The sequence below is a fragment of the Castor canadensis genome, chromosome 6 (assembly GCF_047511655.1).
Source record: "Castor canadensis chromosome 6, mCasCan1.hap1v2, whole genome shotgun sequence".
NCBI lineage: Eukaryota > Metazoa > Chordata > Mammalia > Rodentia > Castoridae > Castor > Castor canadensis.
The window spans coordinates 168,969,327-168,988,926 of NC_133391.1; the positions used below are offsets into that span (position 1 = coordinate 168,969,327).

Consider the following 19,600-nt stretch of genomic DNA (forward strand, 5'->3'; position numbering starts at 1 on the left):
AATTAGGTGCTCAACAGATCGTTTAGTCACTTAGTCTTTCTGAAAGCAAGCTTGGAATTTTTACAATGAATGTGGACAGCTCAACAGAGATCTGCAAAGAAATACAACAACCAAAACAGCAAACTAGATGCCCAGGCCGCGTCCTCTCGTGATCTGTGACACCAGCATCCCTTTCTCATTTGCTCCTGTGAGGCAGGGAAACAGTGGCATTTTCCCCTCAGCTCTCGCACCACCAGCAGCACAGAGGGCTTCTGACAGCTGTGCGGGGGTTTTCTCTATGTACCTCTGAGCAGTGCCACAGCAGTGGCAGCCAGCTGGGCGTTCTCCGATCCAGTTCGGCTCTAATTGTGCCTGAGAACCTGGGAACAGCGAAAGCGCCCACAAGCTGAGAGCTCAATCCCAAGGCTGTCCCCAACTTCAGACACCTGTCACACAAGCCCTGGGTTGTTTTTATTGTGCCTCATACCAGCTGGGGTTCCCACAACCCCCTCCTCCAGTTCAATTAATTATCAGTTTATTATGAAGGATACTGCAAAAGACACATGGGGTGAGGTGGGGGAGGGAGATTTCATGTCATCCTGGGTGCCCTCTTCAGGAACCGCCACCTATTCAGCTATATGGAAGCTCCTGGAATCCTGGCCTTTGGGGATTTTATGGACACTCCATTGCACAAGCATGACTGCTGACAGACTGGGTGGGGAAACCCAGCAAGGCCTGTCTGTTGGGATTCTTCTTGGTCTCTCTCTGCAGCATTCCTTCCTCTAGGTCATGGGGCTGGCCCCCTCTGACCTACTACCAGACAAAGTAGGTCAGAGAGTTCCTTTATGGACAACTGAAGGGGAAGATCAGCGTTTCCATTACCCACTTAGAGGCAGGGGTTTTAAGTCAGAAACCTTGACTGAGTACCAAACTATAGGTTATCACAATTCCATACCACACACTTCTAATATTCACAATGCAGTGTGGTAGCCAGCCTCCAAGAGGGCCCCAGGGATCTCTGGTCCCTGGTCCTCACACCCTCGCCAGTAACCTGTCATACTGAATGCTGGCCCTGTGGAACCAATAGACTATGCAAAAGTAATGATATGTCCTAAAAGATCTTGTGGCTTCCATCTTGTCTCTTGGATTACAGGCTGTGGTGGAAGCCAGCTGCCAATACCCTTGAGGACAACCGAGTGGCCCTGCAGAGAGGTCCCCAAAGGAAGGAGCTGAGGCATCAGCCAGCATCAGCCTGCCAGCCATGGAGTGAGTGGCTTTGGAAGGGGACCCTATAGCCCCAGCCAAGTCTTCAGACAACGAGAGGCATAAAACTTCTTTTTCTTTTCCTATTAGCATATATTAATGGTCCAAAGGATGACTGTGATATTTCCATGCATGCATATAATCTACTTTGATAATACTCCGCGCCCCCCAGCCCCAATCAGAACTGCCTGGCCAGGTTGCTTGCAAACTCCTGGGCCACAGAAACTGTGGGGAAAATAAACGTTCTTTCTGGCCACTCGTTTTTGGGGAGATGTTAAATAACAATGATGAAATACAAACCTCAAAAAATTCTATAGGCAGACTACTGACAAAATCTAACTGCAAGCCTTCCAAAGTCTGTACAGATTAACAGACAAGTTTATGTTTGTCGTGAGAACTGTATTATGGTTGACTATGTTTATATGAAAATATGTAATGAAATTATTATGACTTTGTTAGTAGTCCTGGAAATCCACTGGATGTTATGCTATGTGCAGTTAGACATAATTAATTCCACAGATCAGTTAGGAAAATCTCCCTCTGGGCCTCAAGCAGAATCTGCTACACCCTCAGAAGCCATGAAAGCAATGCTATTTTTCCAAAATTTTCTCCTTTTGCAATTAGGGGGACAAAGGTCAAAGAACATTTTCCTATGGTATGATTTCATCAAATAAAAAAAATGAGGTACATGAAAAATTTTAACCATGGAGAAAGTATTAAGTAGTAATATAAAGTGAATGTGGATATACTTTTATCGAAAATTCTGAAAAATTATCTGTTAACAATACATGCAAACAAAAAAAACAGCAAGAAATGCACCAGGGTTTCAGCAGTGTTTGATACTGAGATAAGGTTAGTGGTGACTCCTTTTTTCCTGCAGTAAAAGAACCACTCTAGCCTATAATAAACAGTTCTATTTAATAATCAGAAAATACAAAATTGTAAGTGAAACCCCACAATTTTTTAAATGACAGTGCTTTCACAACTTTTGGGGCCACGGTGCACAAATGCTGGGTTCAGTCACATCACAGACCGTGTGGCATCACATAGTATGACCCCACCCAACGGACAGAGAAGAAGTGACTTCCTGGTCCTTCCCCCAGCCACCTGCTCACTTGTTTCTGCTGGCTTCAGGTTCCACAGCAGTCACTGGGAGCGGGCTCCCCCGACCAGCAGGAATTAGAAAGAAATGCAGAGAACCCCAGCCCCAGCCCGGGCCTCCTGAACCACAGCCTATGTTTCTTTTTCTTGTTTGGGTTTTTGGCAGTGCTGGGGTTTGAACTCAGTTCTCCCCACTTGCTGGGCAAGTGCTCTACCACTTGAGCCACTCTGCCAGTCCCTTTTTTGTGTAGGGTATTTTCAATAGTGTCTCACAAACTATTTGGCCAGATGATCCTCCTGATCTCTGCCTCCTGAGTAGCTAGAATTTCAGTCATGAGCACTGGCACCCAGCCCTGTTTCTTTTAATAAGCCCCCAGGTGGCCTGTTGGACCTGAAGTGTGACCATGAGGGCCAGTGTGCTGGGTGAGGCTCTCAGACGACTGGTGATGCATGCCACCCACACTGGCCCAGGGCACCCAGCGCACACACTTCTCAGTCCTCCCTTGAGGGATGCCAGAGCTCAACTCACTTTTCTGTTAACTTTTATTTTGCCTTGGTTTTCTCAGATGACGAGACACATCCACTTTTCCCCCATAACCAGTCTCTCTCACATGTGTATCCAAATAAATTCTCACCTAGTCCTGGCCTAGGCATCCACAGCCACTTCTCAAATGCCTCTTCACTGGTCTTACCTGCCACCAGGCTACCTGGGGACAAATAACTGCCCATCGTCATGGGCAGGTTAGACTGCAGGATCTGGTGGGTTTTGTCTTACAGATTGTAATCATACCACTTAGAATGGTGTGACTAATCAAACAGGTCCACAAAGGGTGTCCCCAGGAAGAGGGCCACCCAATACAAGCAAAAAACAGAACAACACAAAAAGTACAAACAGGACAAGGGTCGCACTATCTTCACGAACCCAAGGGCACCCTTCCCCATCCAAGCAGCCTGGCCGGTGCTGAGAAAGGGAACATGAAGGGTGGCAGGCCTTCCTCTCTCAGAAAATTCATTCTGGGGAAGAGATGAGGAAGTAAACGATGACGACACTGAGCTGGCCCAGGGGACTGTGCGAGCACAGACAATGGAAACCGGTCCAGGGTGGGGCGGGATTGGCACCCACTCAAGCTGAGCCTCACTCACCAAGTGACAGAGGATGCCCCAGGGACCAGGGAGGAGGGGACCATGATGCAAGTTCAGAGAAGCCTGCAAGTGCCTGGAGTTGATGATGAAGACACATGCAGGTCAGGGGGTGCACGTGGAGGCCCACAGGGCTGACATGTGTCCAAGCTAGGAGGCCACCACAAAGTCTCACCAGCACATGGCATGATGGGACTTTTCCTCTACAAACACAGGCAGGAGGTGAGGCAGGTGGAGACAGCCTTGCTGTTTTCTTCTATTTTCAAAATATTCTTTAAATACATACCCCTCCCTGTTATTTTTTTTCTTTTTAACTAAGCTGCCAACTCATTTGGGACTTAAGATGTAACGGAAACTGACATCTGTCTGTCTGACTCATGGCTGTCAGGGTGGACAACTTCAACACGACATTCTGGGCTTCAGGCTGTCTGTTCTGCAGGTGCTCATTAATGTCTTCTAATGTGTTTTTTAATGTAAAAAAATTTTAATTATAACCTTTTTCAAATGTGAAGGTATTCAATATCATTAGTCATCAGGAAAAATGCAAATTAAACCCACCAAGAGATACCACCATACACCCACCAGAATGGTTAAAATTGAAAAGACTGACAATACCAAATGTTGGCGAGAGTGTGGAACTCTCATGCTCCCAGCAGGTGGGGGTGGGAAATGGGCCAACTGCATTTGAAAACTGACAGTTTCTATTAAAGTTCAATACATGCCTACCTATGACCCAGCAATCTGAGTCACAGGTATGCTTTCAAGAGAAATAAAGATGGATACAAGAATGCCTAGAGCAACTGATTTATAACAGCCAAAACTACACACAGCTCATATATTCATCATCAAGAGATGAAATAAAGCCAGCCTGGTGGTGCACGCCTGCAATCTCAGCCCTTGGGAGGCTAACACGGAGAGTTTGTGGCCATCCTGAGCTATATAGCAAGACCTCAAATCAAAAAAGAGAGAGAGGCTGAATGAGCAAATCCTGCTGTACTCAAACTTAGGAAAACAGCAACAAAAGAACAAAATCCTGACACAGCATCAACACTGACAGGTCTCACACACGCTGCATTGAACAAATCAGCCCAAACACCAAAAAAGAAAAACGCGTGTACAGACATATACACAGCAAGAAAGTCCAGTACTCTTGGTAAACACACCAAGGTCCAGAAATTCGAAATCAATGGGAAGAAAAATCCCACATCAGCTCAATTTGAGTTAGAGGTTCACGTTAGCACATATACTTACTCTGCAAGGGTGCTGGCATGTCATTTTGTTAAGTCACTTTGTTGTGATGGTTTGTTTTTTTCCTATCCTGGAGCCATGGGTCCCACTCATGCCCACACACGTGCGAGACGGATCTACACAAACCTCTCTGCCTCAGTGATAGCAGCTCCACTGTGTCCTGGGTAATACAATCCTAGAGGTGCCTCTAGGGTGAGCCCAGAAAGGTGGCATCTCAAGCAACAGCTGAACCTCAGAAAATGCATTTCACCGCTCATGGAGTGCCTACCCCACTCTGCATACCCTGTCCATAGGAGGACTCAGCCTCTCTCCTTCACTTGCTTGCTGTCTGGAGTGGAATGAACTGTGACCCTCAAAAAAGATATGCCCAAGCCAGGCATGGTGGTACATGGCTATAATCCCAGCACTCAATTGGCTGAGGCAGGAAGAAAGCAAGTTCCAGGCCAGCCTAGGCTGCATAAAGAGTTTGAGAGCAGCTTGGGCTACACGGCAAGACCCTGTCCCAATAAACTAACACCAAGAAAAAAAGATATGCCCAGGTATCCCTGGTCCCTCTGAATGTGACCTTAGTTGGTAACAGGGTCTTTGTACGTATTTAAGGATCTTCAGAAGACATCCTAGCTTTTTTTTGTGTGTGTGTGTGGTATCAGAATTTGAACTTGGGGCCTCATGCTTGCTAGGCAGGCGCTCTACCACTTGAGTCACTCTACCAGCCCAAGAGGACATTCTGTAGAGTTAAGACTCAGTCACAGAGACCACATGAAAGTGGGGGCAGTGCTGGAGTGATGTCACTGCTCCCCCAGGGGACAGCTGGAAGTGGCAAAAAGGGTCCCGCACAGGCCCCTCTGCTGTCACCTAGATTCCTGCCTTCTAGCCTTCAGAACCATGAGAGACTACAGCTCCCATGCACAGACCCCCAGTTTGGGGTAACTTCTACCACAGCCCTAGGAACTAACCCCAGACGCTGACCAGCACCAGGCTGGCCCTGCCTCCTCTTCTGCTCAGGTGCTAATCCCCAGGCTGGCTCCACTAGACACCTGCCTCCACACCCACACAGCACACCCTTCAGTCCACACTTGATGTTTTGTCCTTGCTTATAAAGGGCCTTTCCTGCCTCTCCCCAGTCGCTCTCACTAGGAAAAGCTCAGGGCTGGCCCATGCCTGCTCCAGTCTCCTTCCCACCTGCACACTGCATGCTGACCCCAAGGTACACTGGCTGCTGCTCACCCCCTCCTTCCTGCCTGCTCTGGAGATGCCATCCCCTCCCTCTCAGGCCTGCCACCCCCAGGTAGCATCCCCAGGTGGCATCCCTTACCTGTTGTTCTCCCCACCAACTGATACCTGGCTGCTGTGTCTGGAGCTCAGCCACAGACCCCACATAAATGGAGGCAGGAGGCTGGAGGTCCAGCTGGCTCTCTGGTCTAGGAACCTTCTGACCGCACCCTCTCACCTCAGCTACCTAGGAGTTAATCCCACTCCTCAGCCCACTCTACCTCCACTGCAGATCCTCCCATCATCCACCTATCACAGACCCTCCCCTAATTCTGCCACCTGTCCCTTGAAGCCACCTTCCCATCCCCTAATCTGTGGTCTGATCCTGAGTGCTCTCCATGGTCCCCCTACAAGGTCCCCATGCCCGATCCCGCCCAGTGCTGGCAACTCTGAGTTCCTGGCATCCATTTGTCAGTGAACTCCTTTCCTATTGCCTCATTTTCTGCCAGGAAGTCATTATTCTTAGATTCCTGTCTCACCCCACCTAATGGAAGAAATGCCCTCCAGGGACTTCAGTTTTGAGTCCTCAAGTCCCTTGTGACTCCCAGGAAGCCTTCCAGAGCACGTAGGGATGGATGAACCCATGAGGGGGTCAACAAGACCCAGGAGGCAGTCAGGCAAGAAGAATGAGTGGCGTGAGGCGCTGGTGGCTCACACCTGCAATCCTAGCTACGTGAGAAGCTGAGAATGGGAGGACTGAAGGCCCAGACCAGCTCAGACAAAAAGCCTTAACAGAAAAGGCTGAGTGTGGTGGTGCAGCCTATCACAGTGCAGGAAGCACAAATACGAGGATCTCGGTGCAAGCCGGCCTGGGCAGAAAGTGAGTCCTATCTCAAAAATAACTAGAGCAAAATGGGCTGAAGGCATGGCTCAAGCAGCAGAGAGCCTGCCTAGCAAGCTTGAAGCCCAGAGTTTGAACTCAGGTACTGGGGTTTGTTTGAACCCTAATACCATCAAAAAAAAAAAAAGAAAAGAAAAAGAAAGAAGGAAAAAAAGAAAAGAAGAACATGAGAGTTTTCTTTTTTTTTTCTTTTGTTGAAACAGGGTTTTCCTATGCAACACTTGAAGTTGAGATCTTCCTACCCAAGTGCTGGGTTTCATAGGCCTGGGCCACCATGCCCAGCTGGAATGAATGTTTTAAAAGACACCCCCTCCGTAAGTAAGACAGGAGAAGCAGATTTCAGTAGGGAATATGCCTGTGACACAGAAGAGAACTAGAGAACTCGAATGCTCACTAGCTCCTAATACCCTTGTGAGGTGTCCCTCACTGTTTGGTCTCTCCAGCTTTGCTCACTGTGGAGACTTCCAAGCAAATTCTGTCATTGTTACTTCATCATCACTCCAGCATGGCAGATGAAGGCAACCACAATTAGGGCTGAGCCAGCCCAAGACTGCGTCAAGGAAAGTGGCTCAGTGGCCTCGAGTCGTCTGGCAGGAGAAAGGAAATGAGTTGTCCCCAAACAGGAGGGGTGAGCTGGAATGGGGCCCAGGAATCAAGGTAGGGGAGCCTAGGATGAGAGTTCAAAGGGGAAAGTAGGGGCTGAGTCAGACTCAGATAGGAGCCAGGGTACAGGTGGTGACCGAGGAAGGGGACAGGGGACAGAAGCAGGGGCCCAAATGGGAACTGAGCTAGACCAGCCTCCCAGAAAGGTGCCATGGGCTGAAACACAGCACAAGGGAAGTGTAGATACCAAAACAACCCAGCATTAACAAGTAGGCTTTGGACAGAGCAGCAGTCAGCAGCTTCCTTCCTCCACGCGCTTCAGCAGGGCCTTGCCCCTTCTCCCAGCACCTCGCGGCGTAGCCACACAATCCCTGGCCAGCACACTAAGGGTTTAGTTGCACAAACACCAATGTCCCAGGCTGGAAAACCACATAAGAGGGCATCAGCTGGAGGTTGGGGTGACAGTACCAGATGCCCACAACTCTGGACAGGTAGTACTATGGGAACTTGGAGGAGGTGACACTGCCGGGCAGGAGGCCTAGAAGCAGCCTGCACCCACCCAGCTCTCTGGGAAGCCTTAGATGCAAAGAATGTGGGAACAGATGCTTTAGAGGAAGCAGCTATAGAATGCAGTGACAGGAGCCATCTTCTCGGATGCCTGAGAAAACTGGCAGCAGACAGGTGGCCCTCTAAGTGAAACAGGACCACAATGAGTGCTCAGTGCTCTCATCTGGGCCTGGTGCCAGGGGACTCTGATGGGTTCTAGGAGGTCCATCTGTTTAGATTTGATCACAGGCTCCCTACAGACTCCAGACCCAGGCAGGAGACCACAGCAAGGGGCCAGAGGTCGTGGTTCCCTGGGATGGACTCCCACCATCACCAAAAGTATTCACTGCAGAGATGAATGTATGACAAAGCCTCATTACAGTCTAATTAAATAATTGGAAATTTATCCCCGTACGTACACACATACTTGATATGTATATGTGAATATATATGCATTCCCCAAAGTAACATAATGTGGCAAGAATGTTAACTGTTCAGAACAGTCTAGATCACATGAGTTTTTAAAGTGATTTAGTGGTGCATGACTGTAATCCCAGATACTCAGGAGGTAGAGGCAGCAGGATCAATGTTCGAGGCCAGCCCAGGTGCAGTTAATGAGACTCTAACTTCAAAAACAAAATAAAAACAAAGGAGCTGCAGAGGGGGACCATAGGTCAAGTGGTAGAGTGTCCGTCTAGCATGCACACGGCCCTGGTTCAGTCCTCGCAAAAAAGTAAAAAGTGGTGTAACATTCTGCCTGCATTGAATAGCACCCTGTTAAAACTGACAGGGAGCAGTTCATTTACACCGTTGATTTCATCTCCCTCTCTGTACAAGATGAAGATACATTCATTTTATATCACCGCTCACAACGGCTGCATCTTAAAGTATATTACTTGTATTTCTGTTTTCTCTGAATTTGCCAAATCCTGGGATATTTTGCTATAATCACCTATGGTCTGTGGCTTAAGAGAACTTGTGGCATTTTTACAAAGGTTACTAGGACTAATAACCAAACCCAAAATATCTTTATTCACAGACATTTTTTTCCGATAGGTAAAAAAAAAATACTAAGACCAAATGCACATAAATTGAACAGCTCAAAAAACATAGAAAGTTATCAATAATATCTAAAGAAAATAAATCAAAAAGAAGCAAAGTAGAAAGAAAAAAACTGCAATTTCCTCCATGAGTGCAGAGAAAAGAAGACACCTCCCAGGTCACTGCCCCACTTGGCTGGGGGCTTGCCAATTTACCTCCCAGGGTTTTTTGGTGCTGGTCTCAGTGGCATCCCATCCATGGCACCTGTTGTGAGAGCACGTATTTGTTTTGCACATTTGCAAAAAAATAAAATCTGACATGCACTCATATACTTAAAATGCCAGTAATTTGCATCTAGCTACCGGTTACCTCAGCTTTTAATAAACAGGACAATATTCTGATTAGGAAAATGAACGGAACAAACACTTTGCAAATAAAGCCCCACAACACACATTCTGCTCCTTTGAAATGACTACACACAAATGCAAAAGAAACAAGCCGTCCAGGCAGCTAATGTCACCAAGAAAACCTCACCTCAACATCAGGGACAACCCATCACACTCCAGAGACTATTGTTCTCTCACAAAAAAATTGTAAGCAATCAAAATTAATTAGGATGTACATAGGTTTATTTAAACATCAACAAAAATGTATTAAATCTCAGCATAAGATACCAACAGTATAGTTATTCAAATGGGAACAGAAAAACCAAAGACTAACAAAGAGCTCATAAATATAATTGAAATATATGTAACCTCACTAGTAAGCAAAGCAGTATTAAAATATTACTGAGACATCATACACTCAACAATGAAGAAGACAAAGATCTTTACAGAAAATGGTTTACTCATTAATGGTGCTGGACAAATGCCCCGGCCATATGGGGAAAAATAAGGTTGGATTTTTACCTCATACCTTATGTCAAAATGAGTCATTAAATGTACAACCATAAAAACACTGGAAGAAAATTTAGATGACTCCTTCTATAAAGCTGGCTTCGAAAAAGTAATTTGAAGCATGCTAGCAAAGCCAGAAACCATAAAGAAGTAGGTAAATCTGACTCTACAAAAATTTAAACCTTCTCAGCAAAAAGTGAAAAGAATAATCCAGGGACTTTCACTTTCATCTGTGAGGCCCGAGATTCAATCAGACCCTCTCTCCCACTGAGATCAACCAATAAAAGTGACAAAATCTTTTTTAAAAATCCATCAGACCATGCAACCAAGACTCAGAGGTCCACTACCCATACATGTCAGAGCCGTGAGCCAAGCTTCCGTTCCTCTCACTTCCCCGCCCAGTATCTGTCTGTTCACAAGGCTGTGAGGTGGAAAACCAAGCAGAAAGCACAGCTAAGGTTACAGAGTTAAGCTGCTACCAGTCTTAAGAGCTAGGGAGACAAAACTGGAGTTTGTGGCCTCCCAAGGATAACAGGCCTTAAAACATGGCATATTTCTATAAGAAATCCAAACAGCTACCCATGTAACTAAGGCAAGCAAGACAGAGAACAGACCCGACCACACCTACCTGCAAACATCTGCCCCTCCTCTCTGGAGAAAGATAATACCATCCAGACCTACTCTGCATTCCTAAAAATGTCACCAGACACACTAGAAGACAGAACCAAGAAAAAAACAGACAACAGAATTCATCTCTGGGTGATTCAAATATCGGAATTATCAGACTATAACTAATATGTAATGATGACAAATGGAGAATTCTAGCAAAGAATTGGAACCGATAAAAAAGAATCAGACGAAAATTTGTAGATAAAATATTTAATAACTGAAATTAAGAATTTAGAAGCACAGGGGAGGGAAGGGGAAATGGTCAAAGGTTTCTGTGTTAGGAGCAAGGAGGTCTGGCATGCTACGCACGGCAGAGTGAAACAGTGTGTTGCACATTTCAAAAACCTAGAAGAAAGTATCCTGAGAGCCTCCATCATAAAAATATTATAGATGAGGGTTGGAAGCATGGCTCAAGTGTGGTGGAGCCCTTGCCTAGAAAGCACAAAGCCCTGAGTTCAAACCCCAGTACCAAAAAAAAAAAGACCGATGTTTGAGGAAATGGACATGCTTACCCCGACCTGAACATCACACACTATATACATATGTCAAACTATTACATGATGCCTTGTTCATATACGGTTTTTATGTATCAATTTTAAAAAGAACTTAAAAAACAATAGCAAGCCAGGCATAGTAGTGCACACCTATAATTCCAGCACCCAGGAGGCTGAGGCAGGAAGACAGCAAGTTTGATGCCAGACTGGGCTACATGGGAGACTGTGTCTCAAAAAAAAGGCAAAGGAGAAAAGTAGTGAACTGGATGATGCCTGGACCAAATATGCCCAGACTCCTCCCCAAAAAAACGATGCAAAAGATAGGAGCAAAGTGTAAGATACACATGGAGCGTGTTGTGCTTTGTTAAGCGAGGGAGTTCAGTTAGATGCAGCAGGCGAAGCACAGTGAGGGATAAGACCAGAACAATGAAAAGATGAAGTGTGTTACCCACAGGTTCCAGGAGACGGGGCAGCACCCTTCACAGGGTTGGTGAGAATCGAGGAACCACCTGACACAAACGTGCTCAGTGTCCAGGGCCAGCGCTGGGGTTCAGGGCATTATTCAGGTGTCCCCGTGGCAGCACTGGTTTGGTGAATCCGAAGGGAGCTCAAAGCCAATCACAGGAACTCAGTTCAAATGGAAGTGAGATGGGCAAGCACTAGGGAATGGGGTCTTACCTTTCTAGAATACGGAAACAGAACTGGGTAGAGCCTGCCTCAACAGGTCAAAGGTGCTGAGTGAGGGAGGGCAGAAGATGGATACTAAGGCAGGAATGATATGCATGAGAGCTATGACAAAAGGCAAGTTCCCTCTATCCACATGACAAGTTACTCGCAAGCACGGTGTTGGTCAGAACAAGCTAGGCCGTGCAGCACTAACAAGCAATCCCCAGCTCTCACTGCCTGCCCACTGCAGGATGGCTGCAACACTTTGCCACACTGCTTCTCCCTCTGGGGCTCGGGCTGATGGAGGAGACTTTACCTGGAAGATTCTGAGTTCTGTAAAAGAGAGGAGAGGACACTGCAGGTCACACGCTGGGTCTTAAAACTTCTGGCCAAAAGTTACACAGGTCACTTGTCACTGAATTGGCAAGGGCAAGTGACATGGCCATATGTGATAAGACGGAGAGAGAAGTCTAACCGTGCCCCAGGGAGAGGCAGATGACTTGAGAAGGCAACAGAACTTGGATTCAGTCAAAGCTCACCAATTCCTTAAGAAAATAATTAGATTAGCACGCAAAGCATGGGTGAATCACTGCGCTGTTCCTAAATTACCCTTGAAATAACCTTGACATCCACAGCAAGTCATAGGTCAAATATACTGAAATATCTACAAAACAGAATGTATTGTAATATTGGCTGCCGGCCTCGATATGTTGCTATGGTAACAAGAAAGCTACAGGTATCAGATTATATTTCTCTAAAGTCATCCCTAAAATATGTAATTATGTCTAATTGGTAAAACAGCTGTGACTTTCTTCATTTTTTAATTTTACCTTTCTGTTACCTGAAAGTTTTGCAATAAGCACAAATGACTTTTAATGTTTCAGAGACCAACAAAGTCATCTCACTATTTTAAAAGGAATGTTTAGTATAACCAGGATACAGTTCTGGGCAGCTTTGTACCATGGTGGGGGAGGGGAAATTGGTAGTCTCCCTAGAAATCAAGGTGGCTTTTAGAAGGCTCATGCAGCTAAACCAAATAGCAGACCTTCTAGGGACGGACCGAAAGGGAAAGACTCAGCGAGCCCATAACAGACGGACGAAGACATCCATGCATCACACTTTTGTTTCTGTTGCGAGATGTCAGAAACCAAGATGCCCAAAAATGAGCAGGTGAGTCAGATAATATGCAAAAGATGGAGTTTAAAAAATCAGGATTCTGGACTGGCGAAGTGGCTCAAGTGGTAGAGCGCCTGCCTAGCAAATGCAAGGTCCTGAGTTCAAAACCCCAGCTCCACCAAAAGAAAAAATAATCAGGATTCTAAATGAGTGAGGTGGCACACAACTGTAATCCCAGCACTCAGGAAGCTGAGGCAGGAGAATTGCAAGTTCAAGACCAGCCTGGACTACACAGTGAAACCCTGTCTCAAAATTTTTTTAAAAAAATTCAAGATTCTGCAGTATTTCTAACATAGAAATGAGCTAAGAGTGTGTTAATATGTAATAAAAGCAAGATCCAAACCTGATTTATAAATAACTTTACACATCAACATATAGAGGCTAGATATAGACAGACAGACAGATAGATAAACAGACAGACATCACAGCACAGGTCAGAAAAGGACACTTAAATGTTAACTATCATCATTTCCAAGCACTGGTAGTAAGTGTTTTGTTTTCTCCCTTTTCTCTCACTTTTCTGCAGTAAATGGTTCCATCAGAAGGAGAATAAAATAATCTAATAAGGTGTCAAGAATAGAAAAGTAAAGCCAAGCATGGGTGCTCACCCCTGTAATCCTTGGGAAGCTGAGATCAGGAGGATTAAGGTTTGAGGTCAGCCCAGGCTGGTGAGATCCCCATTTCCAAACTAACCAGAGCAAACTGGACTGGAGATGTGGCTCAAGTGGTAGAGCACCTATTTGCACTGAGTTCAAACCCCGGTCCTACTAAAAAAAACCAAAAAACAAAAAAACTAGAAAGTAAGGATTATAGTATGCATGTGATCACTCGCTGGGAAAATGAAATACTCAGACTTACAAAATCACAAAAACCAGACACATTCTCTTAAGACTTCCCTTACCCCACCCCCAAATTCCTCCCTCCCTGACACCCAGCAAGCGAAAGACTCCAGCTTCTTAGTGAAACAAACTACGAAATGAAGGCATGAAAACTGGCCTGGGCCATGCAGAAGCACTAGAAAAGGCCCACGTGTGCACTGCGGCTAAGTTCCACGCCAGGAAACAAACGGCTGGTGTCCCAGGTTGTGTGCCTGAGTTGGAAAGCCCACACTCAAAGACCAGTTTTTTGATATTTGAATTGGGCTCTGCCTGGAGACTGATGGCAATCTTCTAAATTATGCATTAAGGAGCTGCAGAGAAAAACTGGTTCAGAAGATGGGAACTGTTCGTGGGTCTCAATGTCACCTTCTGAGCAATGGGAATGGAAGGCAGGAAGTCACACACACGTTAGAGGAACGCCACGCGCACTGTGCTCCATCACTGCATCAGACAGAAACAGGGATCTCCAGCCAGGTAACGGCTGGCTGTGGCGCCGACCCCACTTGTCCTTCCTTCTTCATTTAGGCTGCATTATGCCATCCTGTCACGTGGGGAAAGAAAGAAACCCTATGCAATGAGCATAGACAGCAGAGGACTCTCAAAAGCCACATCAGCTGGAGTCAGCAGAGACCTGAGACAGGTCAGGACTGACAGGCCCATCAGGTGAGAACCCAGAGATGGGTGAAGGCACACAGTGAGGCCATAAATCACACTGCTGCTTCATGCGTGCCCCACTGGCATGCCACCCCCTGCCACATGGTCACCCATCACACCCCACAGCACAGCGCCCTTCTTCCACAGGGGCATCGTCAGCACACAGACCAGGCTGGCTTTTGGGCAGGAGGCCACAGGCTGATGTGACAAAGCAGCCATGGCACCCAGGCAGCTCAGGGTCCCTGTGGGTTTCCTTTCAGCAAAGCGAGTGAGGCCTGTCGTCCACACTCAGAGTCACATGGTGAACCCTCCTGCATCACTGGACTGGAACAGCCAGTTCTTAGGGGCCATGGTGACTCACCCCTGCTGTCCCTCCTGCTGCTCTGCCCCAGGCCCTGGCCTCTGGCTGTTCTAGAACATTCCAAACTCTTCCTCCAGCTCCTGTCTGTCTGCAGTGCTCTTTCGTAGACTTCTGAACAGAACAACTTTCTCTAATTTTGGACCTTTACTCAAAGCTTCCTTCCTCAGCAAGGAGGGAACGTTTCCTGTCACCTGCCTGCTTATCTCTTCTGTCAAGCGCTTCCCCCCAGCCCATGTGGCAGAGTTCCCATGTTCTCCTTTGTCCTCTCCTTCACAGTTTCTGTGCCCAAGTGCAGACAAGCTCCATGGTGGCCGAGCGTTCTACCCCCAAGAACAGCAGCCAGCACAGGGACCATCAGCCAGTAAATGCCTTCTAGATAAATGCAGACATTCGACTCAAAAGAAGTCAGCTTCACGCAGAATCAAGAAGTGTATGTAACACAAATTGTAAGAAGAAAGTGTAATATTTCTTTTTAAAGGCAGAACTGCAATACAGATAATGTTTGCAATGTTACTAGTTATTAAAAATTCCTTTGAAAAATCAAAGCTGAATTTATGCCAGGCATGGTAACACACACCTGTAATCCCAGTACTTGGGAGGCTGAGGCAGGAGGATCACATGTTTGAGGCCCACCTGGGCTACACAGCAAGACCCTGTCTCAAAAAGGGGAAGGGAAGGCACCTGGAGGTATGGCTCAAGCAGTAAGAGCACCTGCTGAGCAAACATGAGGACCTGAGTTCAAACCCCAGTACTGTCCCCTCTCCCCCCGCCAAAAAAAAGTGGAATTTTCTTAGCAAAATGCATAGCAAGCAATCTTACTGGGCCTGAGGCAGGTCACTAGCTTCACTGTCAGTGAAGTTTTCACTGAGTGCACAGTGGCTGCCCCCACGCCTCCTCAATGTCCCTCGTTACAGCACTGGCTGAACATGGAGGGATGACCAAGAGGTGTGAACTCTGGAGTTGCGGTTTGGGGCCTCTTGGAGCTAATCTCATCTCACATTTAAGAGCTCACTTGCATTATCATGACTCCAGGAGGAAACAAAGCCAAATGTTAGGATTCAAACACCAACAAATACTCCACTAAGAAACACTACTGTCTGCGGTGCCAGAAACGCCAACGTAAGTAGTTCTCATCCAGGTTTTTGAGTTTTGGTTTTGTTTTTGGCAGTACTGGGGGTTTGAACTCAGGGCCTCACAGTTGCTAGCAGGCACCCTACCACTGGATCCGTATCCCAGCCCTGTGTTTCTCATCTGGCAGGAGCACTTTGAAGAAGCCCATAAAACAATTTTTCTTCTAAAGCCTATAGAGGCTGCAACTTTTTAAAAAAGCCATAAGTTATAACATCACAGGAAAATGAACGTAGAAGTAAAAAGCATCTGATAAAACGAGGGAGGAAGGGGCAAAGGAAAGCAAGAGGCTGCCCATCGCCACCATCCCTCTGAGGCCTCCCAAGTTTCCTGTGTACAAAGACACCCATATTCACGCCACCAACTTCCTGCCTTTCTGCTCCATCCCAGCGATTTTCAGCGGGGGTAACTGCGTCCAGGGGACAGCTGATGATGTCAACTTTTGATTGTCACAGCTGGGGAGGGGATTGATCCTGGCATCTCGTGGAGAGTGTCAGGACAGTACTAAGTGTCCTACAAAGCACAGGTCAGTCCTCACAGCAAAGTTAGGGAACCCGAAACGTCAGTAGGGCCAAGACTGGGAAATCCTGTTCTGTTTTTAAGTCCGATTGCTCACCAGATTTTGACTTACGATTTTGACTTCATAGCCGTGCAAAAGAAACATGCACGTTCATGGGGAGAGGTCACCTGAGGGTGGCCTCAAAGTAAAGTCCTTCACCCGGGGGAAAGGCCTGTGTTCCATAGCTGGACGCATGGGGCACAGGGCGGGGCTGGGGGGTGGCAGGTCATCCAGCTTCTATGTCACAAAGAAAATCATGTGGAGGACCTTGAAGGAATTCTCCCAAAGCCAACGCTGCCATTCAAGGTTGCACACGTTGTCATAAATCCAGAAGTGGCAGCAGGACAGACTGGTAGTGGGGGACAATCCAGGGGGAGGGGAGAGCGAGCACGTAAGTGTGACCCCATCAGAAAGTGGGAGACCATCCGTGGAGTGCCAGTCTGTGGATGTGGACATGAGGGAGGGTGGGCAGACCCCAAGGCTGCAAATATGGTCAGCCAGAAAGAGGGGGGCAGCCAGGACAGACACACAATTTGCATCCCAGTGCCAGCTCAAGATGAAAACGTGGGCCCTTTTCAAAGTCACCATGAATTTCAGCACAGGGACGGTAGGGTGGTTGGGCCCCTGTGGCCCCAGGCTATGGACTGCACGGGCTTTGGGCCTCACAGGTTGTGAACCACACAGGTGGCACACCTGGGACACTGGCCCTGGAGGCCACAGGAGACTCTGGGAGACGGATGGTGGGGGCATCCTGCCAGGGTGACTCGTGGGACAGCAGCCCAGGGTTGAGCTGGCATCAGCTGTCCAAGATTAGAGGCTCTGCCGGTGGGTAATTTGCTAAGGGAGCTTCAGTCAGGGCTCTCCAGAGAGCCAAGAGGAGACAGGGACACGAGATTTATCTTAAGGAATTGGCTCATGTGACTATGGGTGCTGACAAATCCAAAATCCACAGGGCAGCCCGTACACTGGAAACCTGGGCAGGACTTGAAGCTGAGATGCTGCGGTCTCAAGGCAGAATTTCTTCTCCAGGAAATCTTAGTTTGTGTGTATAAAGCCATCAACTGATTGGAAGAGGCCCACCCACATTGTAAAGTATGACTTCTTTGTTAGAAGGTTTCTAGGTGCTGACCACAGTTTCAAAAATCCCTACACTGCAACATCTAGACTAGTGTCAGATTGAGTTAGTGGGCACTACTGCTAGCCAAACTGACACAGAGAAGAAACCAACACAGGGACACTTTTCTCCCTGTGCCAGCCCAGGAAAAGAGTCTTCTTTGAGAGAAGTTGTGATGGAAGGGAAAGCAGACATTGGTTGGGGGGGCCAGGATTAATCAGGAAGCAGAGAGTGAATGGGAAGCAAAAAGAGGCAAGTAGGCTCTAAGAGGGAGGCTGTGGGGGACAGGACACCAGGGGCAGAGCATTTCCAGGGAGCACACACGATCAGTGAGCCCGACAGTCAGACCTGTGTGGTATACAGGGTGCTCACACCCCAGGGCACCCAGCTGAGGGGTGAGGAGTCAGAATCTCTGCCCTGGGCACCCCTATCCCAGAAAAGGTTACCAATTCTGGGTGCTCAGAGAACACTGGGCAAGAAGGGGCTGCCCTGCCAAGACCAGGAAGACCCAAGAACAGAAGCCATCAAGCCACTCGCAAAGGCAGTCAGAGACAGGGGAGGCCCTAAACCAGCAACTGCAGACCCACTGCCACCGCCACGGCTAGAGGCAAGTCAAGGGCACTGCACCCACCTGCCCACACTTGGCCTTGGAAGCAGAGGACTTCCAGGGCCTCCCAGGCCCAACCCCCTGGCAAGTGAGTTTGGGATTTGTTTGGTTTAATGGCAGGAAGGGTCCAAACAAGTTTGTAAGAGGGAAAAGAAAAAAAAGGGGGAGGGTAGTTGGGCACCAGTGGCTCATCCCTGTAATCCTAGCTACTCAGGAGGCAGAGATCAGGAGGATCGAGGTTCAAAGCTAGCAAACAGTTCATGAGACCCTATCTCAAAAAAAAACCCTTGAGTGGCTCAAGGTATAGGCCCTGAGTTCAAATGCCAGTACCACAAAAAGGTGGGGGGGAGAGGGAAAAAGAAAAAAAAGCAGAGAGTGAAGGGTAGACAAGGCAGTGACAGGAGGACACTGATTCAGGGACAAAACCACACAAAGCAGCAGTGACAGCCTGTGACATCAGTCAGCTCTGTGGATGTTTACTGAGCCTGTTCCAAGTCCCTACCTCTGACACCCAACCAAGGACAAAACCAACTAGCCCTGCTCTTGGCAAGCTGTACCCAAGACAGGGGGAGAAAGGGTGGGAGAGGCCAGGCAAGGCGAAGAGAAGCTGACCTCAGTCTCCTCTCCAAAAAAGAGCCCCAGGACAACAGAGGCAGGAATAGAAACCCTGCCTGTCCATCAGTGGACCCCGGGTGGCCCTGGGCTTCAGGACCCACTGAGGGGCTGTGACCACAGAGTCTGGGGTGAGTGTCCAGTGACAGTGGGTGGGGACTACACAGAGGACCTCAGCACCACCAGCAAGACCGAGTGAGATGAGGACGGGTAGCTGGGTCTGGTCCCTAGTGTGGAATGGGTTGAGTGGAGGGCGTTGCACACTTGACCACAACTTAACTCCCTGTAGCCACTGGGATTTCTGGGAAATGTGGAGCAAAGCACTTGCAGGTAAAGCTGTCCTATGTCACACAGTCTTACATGTGACAGTTTCCACAGTGGGGTCAATGCTGTACACTCTTAACTGAGGAAAATGTCAAGGTACATTGACATAAAGTTACAGGGATCTAGTTCTTTCATAAAAATCCTCAGATAAATAATCCACAGAAAGTAGATTAGCAGCTGTTTAGGGGCTGGTGAGTCTGAAGGGGAAGAGCTAAAGGGTGTGAGCCTCTTTCTGAAGTGACAAAAATGTCCTACAGTTGGCTGTGGCAATGGTTACACATTATCTGTGGACATACTAAACACCCATAATGATTGTACAACCTCAAGTGGTCAATTATTCACTCAATATATTGAGTGAATTCAGTGCAGTTGGGGTGGGGATGGGGTTTGGTTTGGTTTTGTGTGCAGCGCTGGCAATCAAATCCAGG

General features: G+C 47.5%; 1 protein-coding gene across 2 annotated transcripts in view; it reads right to left on the minus strand.

The window, feature by feature from the left end:
* Ankrd33b (ankyrin repeat domain 33B) overlaps nucleotides 1-19,600 on the minus strand; it is a 70,628-nt gene that overhangs the window by 37,294 nt on the left and 13,734 nt on the right. Inside the window, exon 1 of one of the 2 annotated variants that reach the window (XM_074077734.1) lies at nucleotides 14,829-14,936. The exons of the other annotated variant lie outside the window; for it this stretch is intronic. The gene's annotated coding sequence lies outside the window, so the exon portion shown is untranslated. Of the gene's footprint in view, nucleotides 1-14,828; nucleotides 14,937-19,600 lie in introns of those variants that run through there. 2 annotated transcript variants of the gene reach the window in all.